The 14370-nt window shown below is 37.1% G+C and overlaps 1 protein-coding gene across 2 annotated transcripts in view; it reads right to left on the minus strand.

Annotated features, from left to right (window-relative positions):
- ISM1 (isthmin 1) overlaps positions 1–14370 on the minus strand; it is a 100381-nt gene that overhangs the window by 25224 nt on the left and 60787 nt on the right. The gene's annotated exons all lie outside the window — the stretch shown is intronic.

The following is a 14370-nucleotide window of genomic DNA, read 5'->3' on the forward strand; positions in this document are numbered from 1 at the left end:
AAGAGAGCAGTCTGAGCATAAGGCTATTAGATTCTAGATATTAAAAAGAGAGGTCTTCATTTCATCACTAATGCAATTAAAAACTTTATGCAAAACTGAAATAGGGGTCTAATGCAGGGTAAAGTAATCCATAATACTAGGTTCATTGAAGCTACCTGCCCTCCTATTGGACTCTGCAAACTTCTGGACATTGTCATCTGCCTTGCCTAAATTTCCCTGTTCTTTACTTGCCCTAAGGATACCTAGATTCTTTCATTTTCATTTCAATTGAGCTCTCCTATATGTTGTCTGTCTCCTTCCCCTCCCCCAACTAGAATATAAGCTCCTAGAGAATAGTAATTCTATAACTTTTCAGCTTCTATCCCACTTGCTTAGCATAGTACTTGACACACTGCAAGCATTTATTTAATACAATTTTTTCATTCACACTGAACAGCAGTCAGTTCCTTCAGGTCTCCACCATAGACTCTGTTTAGCCCCAGTGATACAAGATAGAGGAGAGGGTCGCTGATCTCTGGTCTAAGATTTACAGCAAGAAAACCCAGGAAATTAAGAGATCTGGGCAAAATTTGATAGGTGCTCACTACTGCTTGGGGATAGCTCTTACTCTTTCTGCAGCTAAAGCTCATCACAGATTAGTGATACCAAATTCCAGAACGAAACCCCTGAAGCCAGGGCAGGTAGAAATGCCAAGGTTAGAACCTGCCCAGAAGTTAAAGCTTTTTGCATTTTTAAACCCACTCTGCCACAGCCACAGGGCTGACAGAATTGAACTTCTTGGCTCTGAGAGACAATCAGCTTAGTGAGACTTGTTCAAAAGACTTGTTGGACTTCTTTGGACATCACACAGCTCTTGCAACATCGCTCTGGATGAGTTATGTGTAAATGAATAAGAAACACACACTCCAAAATAATAAGGGCAAGCTGTGCTAGGCAGATGCCTTTTCGGTTTTGCTGTAACCCAACATTTGAGGAGGGATTGGAGATGTCCTGCCAAATCAAACTAGTTTTTGCCCATCTATGAGACAAACAGCCCCTTCCCTTTCTGTTAGAAAGGAGGAAATATGTTAACTGGAACAGGCTTTATATTGCTTACTTTGAAATTGCCAGCTAAATTATTTAGTTATGTTTCTTGCCTATTTAAGAAACTGAAAAGGTTTTCACTAGGTGGAAAACTGTGAGTTCCCTGGGACCTAGGAGATAAAATGTCATTAGCCAGAAAATGTTTCCTTAATTCCTTTCCTGGTTCTACTTTCTTACTCTGGAAGATCCTTCTGTCCTTAAGGCCCCATTCTCTCTTTGGCAAGTTCCTCCCAGAACCTCCATTTTGAGAAAATGCCCAGGCCAGCCCCATGCCCACTCCTTCATTGCTCTCCTAGCTCTATATCAGACTCTCTAGATTCCTCCTCTACGACTTGTACAAATGCCTTCTTTTCCTCCCCTTTCCTTTTTAGCACCCTTCTGTACGCAGTAGAATGTCAGTTTATTGAGGGCAAATACTGTCTTTCTTTTTGTTGGGTCTTTATTCCCAGCACCTAGAATATATTAAGCACTTAATAATGCTTGCTGACATGTATGGAAGAGGCATATTGACATATGAGGCTTTTCACAAATAAACAAGGCCCCTGTCAGACTAATCAGTTAGGAGATTTATTGTCTGTCTCCTACTCAGGTAAATAATAATGATGACAGTATAATGGTAGTGGTGATGGTGATAGTCTGAGGGGCTTGTCAATGAAGACCTGGAAAGAAAGAGCAAGAGCTTCTGTCCCCCAATTCTTCCATACACTCTCCCAGTGATCATGCAGATAAAGAAGCATCTGCATCAATATAATAATTAATCTTTTCTTCTTTAGGACCTAGCATAGGTAGAGATTGAGGACAAGATATTTGTGCCAAGAGGTGTAAGACTAATGCCATAAATATAGTAAAAGACTCATTATAAAACATTTCAGTATAGCACAGTAATCCGTGAATCTGTGTCAATGTTAAGGCTTCTTGTAAAATGCCATATAATGTGTCCTTCTCACTCTAATACAGAACTCTGTTGCACTGCTTTGATGTCCAGCATCTTTACATACATTGGTCTTTGGACTCTTTTTCAGATTCCTCCAAAAAAAAAGAATGGAAGTGGGGAGGAGGAAAGGGGGGAGAACATATTTCAGTACCTTTTGTTTCTATCTGCAATTAGTGGCAGGGAGGAGGGCTGAGGGACGGGAGTAGAGAACATAACCCAGGAAGTGGAAAAGACTAGCGCAGAAGAATCGTTGCAGTTCAGTAGTGCAGAACCAAGTTGGGCAGTTACAGGACAATGCACATATTTCCTCTTTGTCCACATAAAACTTTGCATTTACGACCTTGTTCCCTTTTGACTACAGATGGAACAATTGAGATGCAGTGACTGTGAGGCTATTAAGAGACTGCATCAGGCCTAGACAGCCAGAGTCATACAAACCTGCAATTGTGGTAATAAAAGAAGTCTATGGGTAGGAGATAAGGTGGACTGTGCCCAGCAGTTTGGTATTACATTTGTATGCAGACTGGAGTCAAAGTGATTACTTCGACAAAACAGGCCCTGCAATTTCTCCAAGTTGGGAATAAAAACAATTTCATGTTTAAAGTCATTACCGTCAATCCATGTGTTTAGAATTGTGACACTGATCCAAACAAAATAGGTTTGTTGGTTGGCCATGCAAAGAGTAGCAAAATAAGTTTACTCCAGTTGTTATATCAATGACTGAATCTCAGCAATTTAGAGTTTTCTTTTCCCCCTTTAATTTGTACCCTCTCTGTTCCAAGTAAAAAAAAAAAAAAACCCCAAGGATCCTCCTTTCCCCTAATTTCATTAACAATATGAAAATTTCACAATAGTATTTTTAAAAAAGAGACTAATGTTTAACTTAAAATCCTACTAGGTCATGATTTGAAGTTTGTCATTAACCAGATTGCTAATTTTATTTTTTTATTAAACCTCATAAAATGTAGGGTGTCCCAAAAGTCTTAGTGCAGTTCTAAGCTTCACTATCTTCAGAAGTATGAAACCTACACACTTACAAAAAGCATCATTTGGAAAATTAATTATTTGCATTTTTCTTACACTTTGAAGTTCTGTGAATTTAGACATATGAGGCATTCTGTCATTATGTATTACATATATGACAAATGACAAGTTTCTAGTGACAAATGACACTTTCTCAGACCAGTGGATAGATAGTGGAAGTTCTCTTGCTTAGCCTCCTCGATCATCTGATTTTTTTCTTCAATAGTCATGTTAAAACTGTCACAGGTATCAAAATTTCAGTCTTTAGATGATCCTAAGGCTAGGCTTACAAAAGCAATCTCCTTTTAGTCACTAAGCCTTAGCTGATGAAGGTGTTTACAAACTTTGCTAATAAACTAGAGTAATGCATATAACACAAGGAAGTAGCTATGTTAAATTATTTTAAAATAGAAATGTTTAAAAATTTTAAATTAGTCTTACCAATTTTTTTTTTGTATGTGGTTGTTAAAGCTTAAAATTGCACTGATATTTTTGGGAGTAGTGGAGAAGAAATGAATCTTTATTACAATAACTACTGACAGAGTGCTTTAAATTTCACAAAAAGCTTTAGATAAATAATCTCATTTAAACTTCACAACAACCTTGTACAGAAGGTACTTAGCTCCACTTTACAGATAAGGAAACAGCAATTTAGAGTTGGCTAAGCAACTTGCCCAAATTCACACTGCCAGTAAATGTCACATTCATTTACTTTGGATTTGAATCCATGTTTCTTCTTGTTTCCAAGTCCAGTGCTACATATTGTCACTATTTACCTATCTCTTCAGAGTCAAAGAATCTTGTGATAGAGCAGTCTGTTAGCTGCAACAAAGTGAGGAGCTTGATGTTGATGTCAAAGTCTAGCAAATTTCCAACATCTAGTTGAGTGTTCCTAATTCTTTTTCTTCTTCCCCTGAATGCAATTATGTTTTTTGTATTACAAATATATCTTGTATTCCATCTCCTCCATTACCACATGTGAAAGCATAAGAACCAAAGTTCTCTAAAGAACTCTCAAATAATGCAACTCTTGGCAGAATCTCTCTGCCTTTAAGGGAATTTGTCCACCTTGTGTGCTCGTCTAGACAATTCTCTTTGGGAATCTGTCTTTCAAAGCCTCTAAGAGATGCATGGGAGAGTACTATGCAATTCTCTGGCTTCTTTCTACCACTTGTGGAAGTTCTTTAGAGACAAACACTTTGCTTCCCCTTTGTTCAAAAGGCACTTTTAAAAGAAAAGGGTAATTTCTATTCACTGGGGGCTGTTCTCATCATAACTACTCACATCACAAGGAATACACCCATAGCTTCTTCAGAGCATGAATATCTATTATCTAAATATATTTGTGAGATGAGATGACAGGTCTCATTTTTAAGATAGGGAATTGAATTCCTCTAGATCACAGTCCTCAGCAGTAGAACTGGGGAGTGTCTCTAGGTGTTGCATATAATATTTTGTCCACAAGATGACAGCATCATTCTGGGGCCCATTTCTGGACAATCTTAGCAGAAAAATCACTAAGCAGATTTTTAAAAAAGAACTGACTAAACTCTGCATGTTGAAATTATTCCAATTCTTATTTGTACACAACTGACTGTATATAGTCTTCTTCATTAGACTGTGAGCTCCTTGAGAGCAGGGATTATTTGCCTTTAGGTTTTCTTTGTATGATCAGAATTTGGTAGAGTGCCTGGCATATAGTAGATGCTCACTGACTGATAATGGAACTTTCAATATACCGGAGATAGCAATATTTGGGAGAGACAATAAAGGTTTGTTGCTCTGGATTTATCTTTTTAACTGGCTAAGAAAAATTTCAGACTCCAATTTAAGACCTATTGTCAATGTTGACACTCCAAAATAGATTTTTCCCCCCAAGGGAGAGAGGAAATCTAAAGTAAAAGTACTCAGAATGTTGTAGTGTGACTCATCTGATTGTATGGTGTGGAGCTTAAGAGCCTTGTGGCTATTGTAAATACATTTTAGCAGAGAAAAAAAAGGCATTTGGATGGCTGGTACATTTTTTATAAGTCTTTTTCAGTGGAAAGAATAGAAGAAAATTATGTATATTAGGTTAAATGAATGTTAATCTCAGATCATTCCAAAAAGAGAAATTTTTGGTAGTTAAAATTACTGTAGCAATGAACTGATGCCCTAAGCCTAATTATAAGTTTATTTTAGGGATTTTGTCTTTTCACTTGGGATTTGCTAGCTGACAATCAGTTTTATTCTTAAAGCCAAGTCGGTACCATGGTTCAAGTAAAATACATCCCAGGTGTTTTACTTTCTTTCTTAAAGACTTTATTCTTTAAAAATTAACTTTATTACATCAAATTTAATATTGAGAATCACTTCACCAGTTTGAAGCAATTTATTTTTATTTTGCACTTAGTTGGCTTTTTGTCTTCTACCAATAACTTCCACTGCCTTAAAACAAGACTTGGGACCATTAAAATGAAGGCCTGATTAATTTTTTTTAAAAGACTGCTTGACTTATTTGGAGGGGAAAAAAAAGCAACTATAAAAGGATCTCAGCTTGTGTCCTATTCAGCATCATTCTCTCTAAAAGGCTAAAAGCAGAATGGGATTGGGGACATTCCTTCTCTTCCCTCAGTTTGCCAGTTTCTTCTTAGAAAGGTATAAGGCAGCTTCAGAAGGCCAACAGATTTGGCAAAACAACTGCCTTGCAAGACCTATGTTTCCTTTCCCCATCTCACTTTCTACCCTCCCCTTCCCAACAGCTCCCTAGTAGAGAGCGTGGGAAACCTTTCTAGAAACTAGAGGGGCAGGGGAGTTTAGTTGAAAGTGGAGTATCAAGTTCCAAGCTTAGGCTCCCCATCAGAACTGAGGAATAGGTGGGGGCAGGAAGGGAGGGGGCAGGTTGCCAAGGAAAGAGGGACAGAAAGGGGGGGCATTGGTAATGGAAACAGATTCATTGATAAACCCCCTTCACCTGGCTTCACTCTGCTTCACATAGGAAGGAAATGCTTTGACTGGGCCCTGGAGTCACCAGCAGGGCTGTCTGCCCTGCTGAATCAACCACGTGTCAAACCAGTGAATTTTAACAAAAGAGTGGAGCTGTGAGGAAGGGGAGAGTGTTGCCAACACGGAAACATATCACCCCCTTTTAAAATGCACCTCATATTTTAAAGGACCACCGGGGAATTGGTTTACTCAAGTGCAATGGTGCATTCGGCTGCAGCCGCCACCCCAGCAGTCAGGCCAGCTCCAAAGCAGTCCCAGCCGGCACGGATGCATCTCTGTGTATAAGCAGCCCCAAGGCTGGTGAAGCAACAGCTGCTCCATTCTTTCTTGACTGACCAATGCTCAATGACTGTTCTTTTGTGGTCTTCCACAGACATGAGGCCATAAATTGGGTTCAAAATACAATTTTTAAGGGCTGACAGGTCATCAGGTCAACAAAACACTCACCTCTTCCTCCAAAAGACAAATAAACAGATTGAAGAACTGTATCAGGAAAAAAAATAGGATGGCACAGCTGAGAAGGGTGGGAAAAAGGGATGGCTTTTGGCTCTTGCCCATATTTTAAACTTTAATTGTATCTGGGCAATGATCATCTGTGTTTCCAGTACATTCAGCCAATTGCTTTTTTGTTTTGAAATGATGTAATCTTTATTCTGCCAGCTTTGGGGCAACCAATATTCTTTTGGCAGCTTGATGATCTCAGTTGTCCTAATAGTAACTGGAAAAAAAATGGCAGTGCTCATAAAAATGTCACATCCTATTCTCTGGTCATAGCCTCAAATGCACTGCTCATGAAAGGATCACAGAAATGCAACTTCAAACATCTTTCAACAAATGAAATCTTCAGAAAATCATGAAGTACACATTTCTTCCTCCCAGGGATTGAAAAAACAAGATTGTAAACAGTCACTGAAAACTATCATAGGTGGTCATAGACCTGTTTAAAATTGCCTAAAGAGAAGCACAATGGATAGACCCCTGGGTCGGGAGTCAGGAAGACCCAAAGTCAAATCTAGCCTCAGATACTTACTAGACCCTGGGCAAGTCACTTAACCCTGTTTGCTTTAGGTTCCCATATGTAAAATAAATTGTAGAAGGAAATGGTAAACTACTTCAGTACTTTAGCCAAGAAAATCCCAAATAGTGTTGCAAAGAATCCCATAGGACTGAACAAAAAACAACAGAGATTAAAGCTAACTATTTCCATTTGTATCACATCAGCAGCCACACCTCCACAATTTTAGGCAAAAGGAAACAAGATTCTGAGAGACTGCAACTAAATAAGTATGAACAGCTGAATAAAGCCTTCTCACACTATGCTATTTTTGAGATTTAGCTTCTCCTCCTTCTCCCTCTCTTTCTCCTCTCCCCCCTCCCATTCTTATCTCTTTGTTCCTCTTTTCCCCTTTCTTTTCTCTTTCCTTCCCTTTCTCCAATTATCCCATTTCTTCCTCCATATATCCTCCAACCTTTTGTCTTCCTTAATTCCACTCTGTTCTCCCATCTTCAGCCATGAATAGGAATGTTTTCAAAGCATTCTTCACTTCATATTCAGTTAAACAAAACAGCTTATTATGATGAAAAATGAATTGTAAACTTGGCCACTTTGGATACTTTTCACACAGACAGATTAAGTGTGCAAAAATTAGGGTCCATTCTTATTTGTCGTCTCCTGATTTCTTTGGAGAAGAAAGTTTCTCAGTTGTGAACCCCAGAGAAAGTAAAGCCATGACCACTTTGTACCAAAATATCTAAAAGTCATGGAAAATATAGCCAAGTTAATTCTGGATAGGCTATACCAGCTCCCAGGCTTACTTTATCTGGAAGAGAGAGGAGGAAGGCTGAGGAATTTCCTCAAACTCTGTTCTTGGCTATAATTCTGTATATTTAATAATTTCTTAACAAAGGAATTTTTCCCCTTCCTCCCCTGCTCTTGCTCCCATCTTCTTACTTTTCAGCAGCTTATATTCGTTTTTGGTAATTTTTTACATTTCTCTTTAGCTCACTTTGCGGCAGCTCAGAGGGCTAGGCTTGGAGTCTGGAAGACTTACCTCCCTGAATTCAAATCTAGCCTTAGACACTTACTAGCTATGTGATCCTGGGCAAATCTAACCTCATTTGCCTCCATTTCCTCAATTATAAAATGAGCTAGAGAGGGCAACCACATTGCCTATCTTTGCCTAAAAAACTCAAATGAAGTCACAGAGAGTCAGACATGACTGAAAAAAAATGACAACTGAATCCTAGTACCTGATACAAGTTCATTAGTCTATAACTTATAGTTTTCTCAATTTCCCTTAATGTTAATGTCCTCTCTCTGTTTTTTAAATTAAATTTCATTTTTTCAACATCAAAATTCATCTCTTCCTTTTTACCTTTCCACATGTGTATGTTTGTGTGTATGTATATATACATATACATACACACACATTCACATTAAGATAAAACATGTATAAGATATAAAGAACATATATATTTATGTATATATATTCATGTATATGTATGCATATAAATGTATGTGTATAGACAGAAATATATCACATGTATTACATAATGTATGTATATTACATATACATATAGTCTCATTTAGTACTCTGAAAGTTGTGGAAATTCAGATCATCAGCAATTTCAGAGTACTAATGATGAAACATGCTACCTACTTCCTGAGAAGTAAAAGCCTCAAAGTTGTCTGTTGTCATCATATGAGTTATTCCATTGCTTCTGTTCAATTCATTCTGTATAAGTTCACATAAATCTTCCTAGGTTACTCTAAAACTATTTTCGTCATTTCTTAGAGCATTAGAATATTCTGTCATATTTATGTACTATAATGAGTTCAAGAGTCATTCCCCAACTGATGGGCAGTACCTCAGATTCCAATTCCTTGACACTTTAAAAAACAAAAAACAAAACAATAACTATAAATATTTTTCCACTTAGACTTTGTTTTGTTTAAAACTAATCTGTCCCTTAATTTTCCTTTCCCCTTATTCCTCCTTTCTTATTCTCCCTACTTCCCTCTTATTTCCCAGTTGAGTGAAATATATTTTTGTATTTTTCTCTATATGTGTATGTATGTGTATTCTCTCCTTTGACTAGTTCAAATAAAAGTGAGATTTAAAGTCGGATGCTTTCCTCTCTAATCTCCACCTTTCCCTCCCTGTTTGTATGGACTTCCATCTCCACACCAAGATTGACATTTTTTCCCCATAAACTTTCTTTTTGTTCCCCACCTAATGTATTCCTTTTACCTTCTCTAGAATCCCTCTAAAGCCTTCTGTCTAATTATATGTCTCCTTATAAGCCCTGATAATGATAGGGTTCAGATAGCCCCTTGTGAATGAATGTTTACTCTTGTTTACATGTTTGTGTTACTCAACTTTTGTGCTGTACTTCAGAATTTCTATGTGGTTCTGTTCCTTTCATAAGGAATGCTTAGAAGTGCTACTCTAATTCATCAAAGATCCTTTTTTTGTAAGATTATTTTGCTAGATAAATTACTCTTGGTTATAAGTCTGTATTCTTTGCCTTCTAGACTACTGTTATCTAAGTACTCCACTACTAATGCCTTTCCTATTTTAACCATTTCCCCTTTATCTTGAATATAGCTTGTTTGTACATATTTGTTTGCTTGCTGTCTGTCCCTTTAGATGGTGTGCTTCTTAAAATTAGGGACTGCGTTTTGACCCTTCTTGTATGCCCAGTGCTTAGCATAGTATCTGACACATAGTAAGCACTTAATAAATGTTTATTGTCAGACTCACTGGACTTTGTTGAATTGCAGAGAAGGGGTAACATGCTTTAGGAAGATCATCTTGGCCCCTGAGTGCAGGATAGACTTAAGTGGGGAGAGACCAATCAGAAGGTTCTTGCAATAGTCCAGAAGTAAAATGATTATAGCATACATCAGGGTGGCAGCTATATGAATGGAGGGAAGGGGAAGTATCACAGAAAACTTAAGAAATAACAAGACTTAGCAAAAGGTTGGATGTGATGGGTGAAAAGAAGTGAGAAATCAAGAATGATACCAAGATTGTGAGCTTGGATGACTGGGATAATAGTGGTACCCTCAACAGTAATGCAGAAATTGGGAAGAGGGAAACATTTTGGGGAAAAGATCACAAATTCTGTTTTGGCAGTGTTGGTTTCACTTCATATAAATAAATCTTATTTTGTTAGAGGTTTTTCTATTCAGAGATAACCCAATAGGAAGAGTAGGTATTATATAATGGAAGAGCCAATACTGTAAATAATGCAACCAATTACAATAATTCAGTACTGATTAGAAACAATATTTAGGGTGGATGGTGATTTTACTTCATTCTTTAAGGGTGTCCTAAACTGATCTGCTTAAAATCCCCTGAACCCCACCTCTATAGTCTTTTTTTATGACTGCTTCTATTCCTTTCTTTCCATCTGTTGAAATCTTATTTACCAATTCTTAAGTTCTTCAAACTCACTGCATACCTTCTCCATGAGGCCTTCGATAGTAAACCTACACATACTCCATAATAACACATATTATCTTTACTACTCAAATGTTGCTGAATTATCACTCATATCTTGTTCCCTAGGCCAATGAATGCTGGAGAGTTCTATCCCAAATCCTTTCCCTTTTTCTCTCAACACTGAATCTCAATGATCAATGGTCAAAGCAGTTCCCATCAGTTAAATTACCAATTATATGCAGATGACTGTCATATAGATATAAATAGCTTTCATCTCTATCTTTAGTTTAAATCATTATAATAATAATAGCTAGTCCTGATGTGGTACTTTCAGATGGGAAAAACTTTTTTAAAAAATCTCATTTGTTCCTCACAACAATCTTGGAAGGTAGGTGTTATTTTTACTCCCATTTTACAAATGGGGAAACCAAAGCAGGAAGAAATTAAAGTCACTTTCCCAGAATCCCATGGCTGGTGCCTGAAGACACTTTTGAATTTAGGTTCTGTACTCTATTCACTGTGCATCTAGCTTAAACTGTCTGATGCACATACCTATATCAATGTCTGATCTCAATCTCAACAAATCCAAAACAAAAATAATAATCTTTATCCCCAAATCTATCCTTCTTCCAAATTTCTCTAATTCTCTAGGAGGCTCCACGATTCTTCTAGTCTCCCAATTTTAAAACCTCAGCATTATCTTCCACTCCTCCCTCTCTTATCCCACATATCCAATCACTTGTCAAGTCTTGCAGACCACCACCACATCTTATTCAATTATACCTTTCCCTCAAGTCAGCCATCATTCTATGTAAGGTCCCATTCACCTCTTGCTAAATTATTGCAGCAGTCTCCTAATTGATCACTTAGCAAAAATTTTCTTCATTTTCTTCTTCAAGAAAGTTCAGTAACTAACCAACCTAGTTTTCTAGACTGATGGTACATTATTCCTCCTAACACATTGCCTTCCAAATTGTCCTACCTGATTCCTCATGTTACATTATATCTCTCATTCCTATGCCTCTTCATTTGTATCTCTTGGAATCCTTAGTTTGCTTTAAGGCTCAATACAAATGCCATCTCCTTCATAATATCTTGCCTGACCTTTATCTCTCAGTTGTTAGTGTATCCAAATAAATTACTTTGTATTTACTTAACTCTCTATCTTTTATTTTTTTATTTTTAGAAGAATCTAAGCTCTTTGAGGGTCTACTAAATAGTGCAGTAGATTCCTAGAGTCAGGAAGATTCATCTTCCAGAGTTCAAATTGGCCTCAGACACTTATTAGCTGTGTGACTCTGGGCAAGTCACTTAGCCCTGTTTGCCTCAGTTTTCTTATCTGCAAAATGAGATGGAGAAGGAAATGGCAAACTACTCCAGTCTCTTTGCCAAGAAAACTCCAAACGAGGCACAGTGTTAGACATGACTTAAACAACAAGCTTCTTGAGGGCAGGATTTTTTTTCTCTTAGTAACCTCACCAGCTGGCACATTTGTGGGTTTTTTTGTTTTATTTATGTATTTTTTGGTTGGGGAGGTTCCCGACTTATGATTTCATCTTTTAATGTGGAAACTCCCTGCCTCCAATTGCTGTTCAGTAGTTTCAGTGATGTCCAACTTTTTATGATGTTATTTAGAGTTTTCTTGGCAATGGTAATGGAATGGTCTGTCATTTCCTTCTCCAGCACATTTTACAGATAAGAAAGCTGAGACAAACAGGGTTAAGTGACTTGCCTAGAGTCACTAGTGTCTGAAGTTACATTTGAACTCAGGTCTCCTGACTCTAGCCTTGGTACTCGATTCATCATGCTATCTAGCTGCCCCTTCCAATATACATCAATAATTCAGTTCCCTGGAACACTGAGAGATTAGTGACTAGTCACTCATGGTCAAGGAACTATAATATGTCAGAGGCAGGATTTAATTTCACATTTTCCTGAATCCAAAGTCATGTTTGTCCTCTATACATTGCTACATCTGACTGCATAGCAGATGCTTAATAAATACTTGTTGAATTGAATTGTCACATATTATTTACCTTTCATTTTGTAAACTATTTGAGGGCTGAGACTCTTGAGTTTTATATGTATATTCATATATATATATATATATATATGTGCACATATATATATATATTCTAAAGTGCCTAGGTACAGTATTTTACATACAGACAAGCAGTAAATATATTTTTATTTTAGCTCAGTTGTAGTTCTGCTTAGAACTCAAGAAAAGCTTCTCAATTTCTCTTTCTCTTCTCATTGTTTTGTATGCTTCTTGAGTACAGGGACTATATTTGCCTCTTTTTGTATCCCTAGTGCTTAGCATAATGTTTAATACATAGTAGGTACTTAATAAATGTTTATTAATTTTTTTTCAAACTGGCATTTTAAGAAAAATAGATCTAAGAAAAGATATTTGCATTCTTATTGTACCTGGCAGAATTTTTCTAGAATACATGAGATTAGAAAAGTTGAAGAATTGGAAAAGAAATAGAAGAAAGGATTATAAATAGCTCTTTTGAGGAGTGTGGCAGAGAAAGAGAGGAATGATATATTATGCCAGCTTGAAGGGATAGCAAAATCTAGTGGAGGTTTTTTTTTTTTTTCAAGAATGGACATAAAGTCAATAAAGAATAAAAACAGTAGTTCTGGAGAAATCATATTGTCATAGATCCAGAAGTATAAGGGATCTTAGAGATCATTGGGCCATTTTACAGGTGAGAAAAGTGAGATAGAGAGAGGTTAAGTGATTTGCCCACTATCATGCATCTAGTAAAAGGCAATATTTGAACACAGATTTTTCTAACTTCAAGCCCAGGACACCTAGCTGCCTAAACAAGAGCCTACAGCAACCAGTTACTAATAGCTACCTCTTCTCTAGGCACATTAAGGATGGCATATCCACTAATTTAGTAGTGATCAATCATTCCAGCTTTCATTTCGATGCACTCTGTGCCTTGACTTAAATCTAGCATTTGCTGATGAGGGAAAGGAGTGGGCAAAGTTACCCCCAGCTCATTGAAAGGAACTGAAAATAATTTTGAAAATTAAAAGAGCATGAAAGTGGAAACATCTGCTGGGGGTCAGGAAATTATTATTAACCACTAAGCCAATGCCCTGTTCTTTGCAATTAGATAAATGGGTAATGGAAGATCACAGTGGAGAATTAAGATTCAGAGCAGGATTTAGCTTAGGTAAAATTATAAAGCTGATGAAGTCAATGTTTTTGTCTTCCCAGCCCTGTATTTGACTATGCACTCTGTATCACTCTCTTCCAGATCACAAATTCCCTCTATTTTCTTTATTTCTTTTAAAACTGCTCTCCAGAAATTTCTCATTCTTAGCATGAATGAGATTAAATCAATGTATTTACCTTTCTCAGGGGTATTTTCATTTTAAGATACTACCCATTACTATCCCAATAACTAACAATATCTCACCATCTTTTTCTCTCCCTCTACCTATTTTATTAAACCAGGGGCCACAGAGGAAAAAAAAAATCATTCCCTCCCCTCATTATCTCATTTTTATTCTCAACTTTTTCTAGTCTAAAGTCCACTACAATCCTGCCCACACTATTCAGCTTATCTTCTGAGATTCATAGTTTATTTTCTCTTCATTCTGGACTTCTTTCTCTAAGATTCCTTCCACCTACTAGTCCTCAATAAGTCAAAACTTCCCTTAGATATCCCTACAGCACATATTGTTAAATGGAGCTTAAGAAAGTTACATAATCAGGCTGCCTGGAGATATTATCAAGTCCTATAATTCTCATCAATTGGTTTCTCATGTAAACAATGAGCTCTTTCCCCTTTCACTTCATCTCAGCATCCCTATTCTCTCCCCTCTTTCTCCAATTTCTGATGATGAGGTAGCCATACCCAGTGCCAAGGTCAGCCT

The sequence above is a fragment of the Sminthopsis crassicaudata genome, chromosome 2 (assembly GCF_048593235.1).
Source record: "Sminthopsis crassicaudata isolate SCR6 chromosome 2, ASM4859323v1, whole genome shotgun sequence".
NCBI lineage: Eukaryota > Metazoa > Chordata > Mammalia > Dasyuromorphia > Dasyuridae > Sminthopsis > Sminthopsis crassicaudata.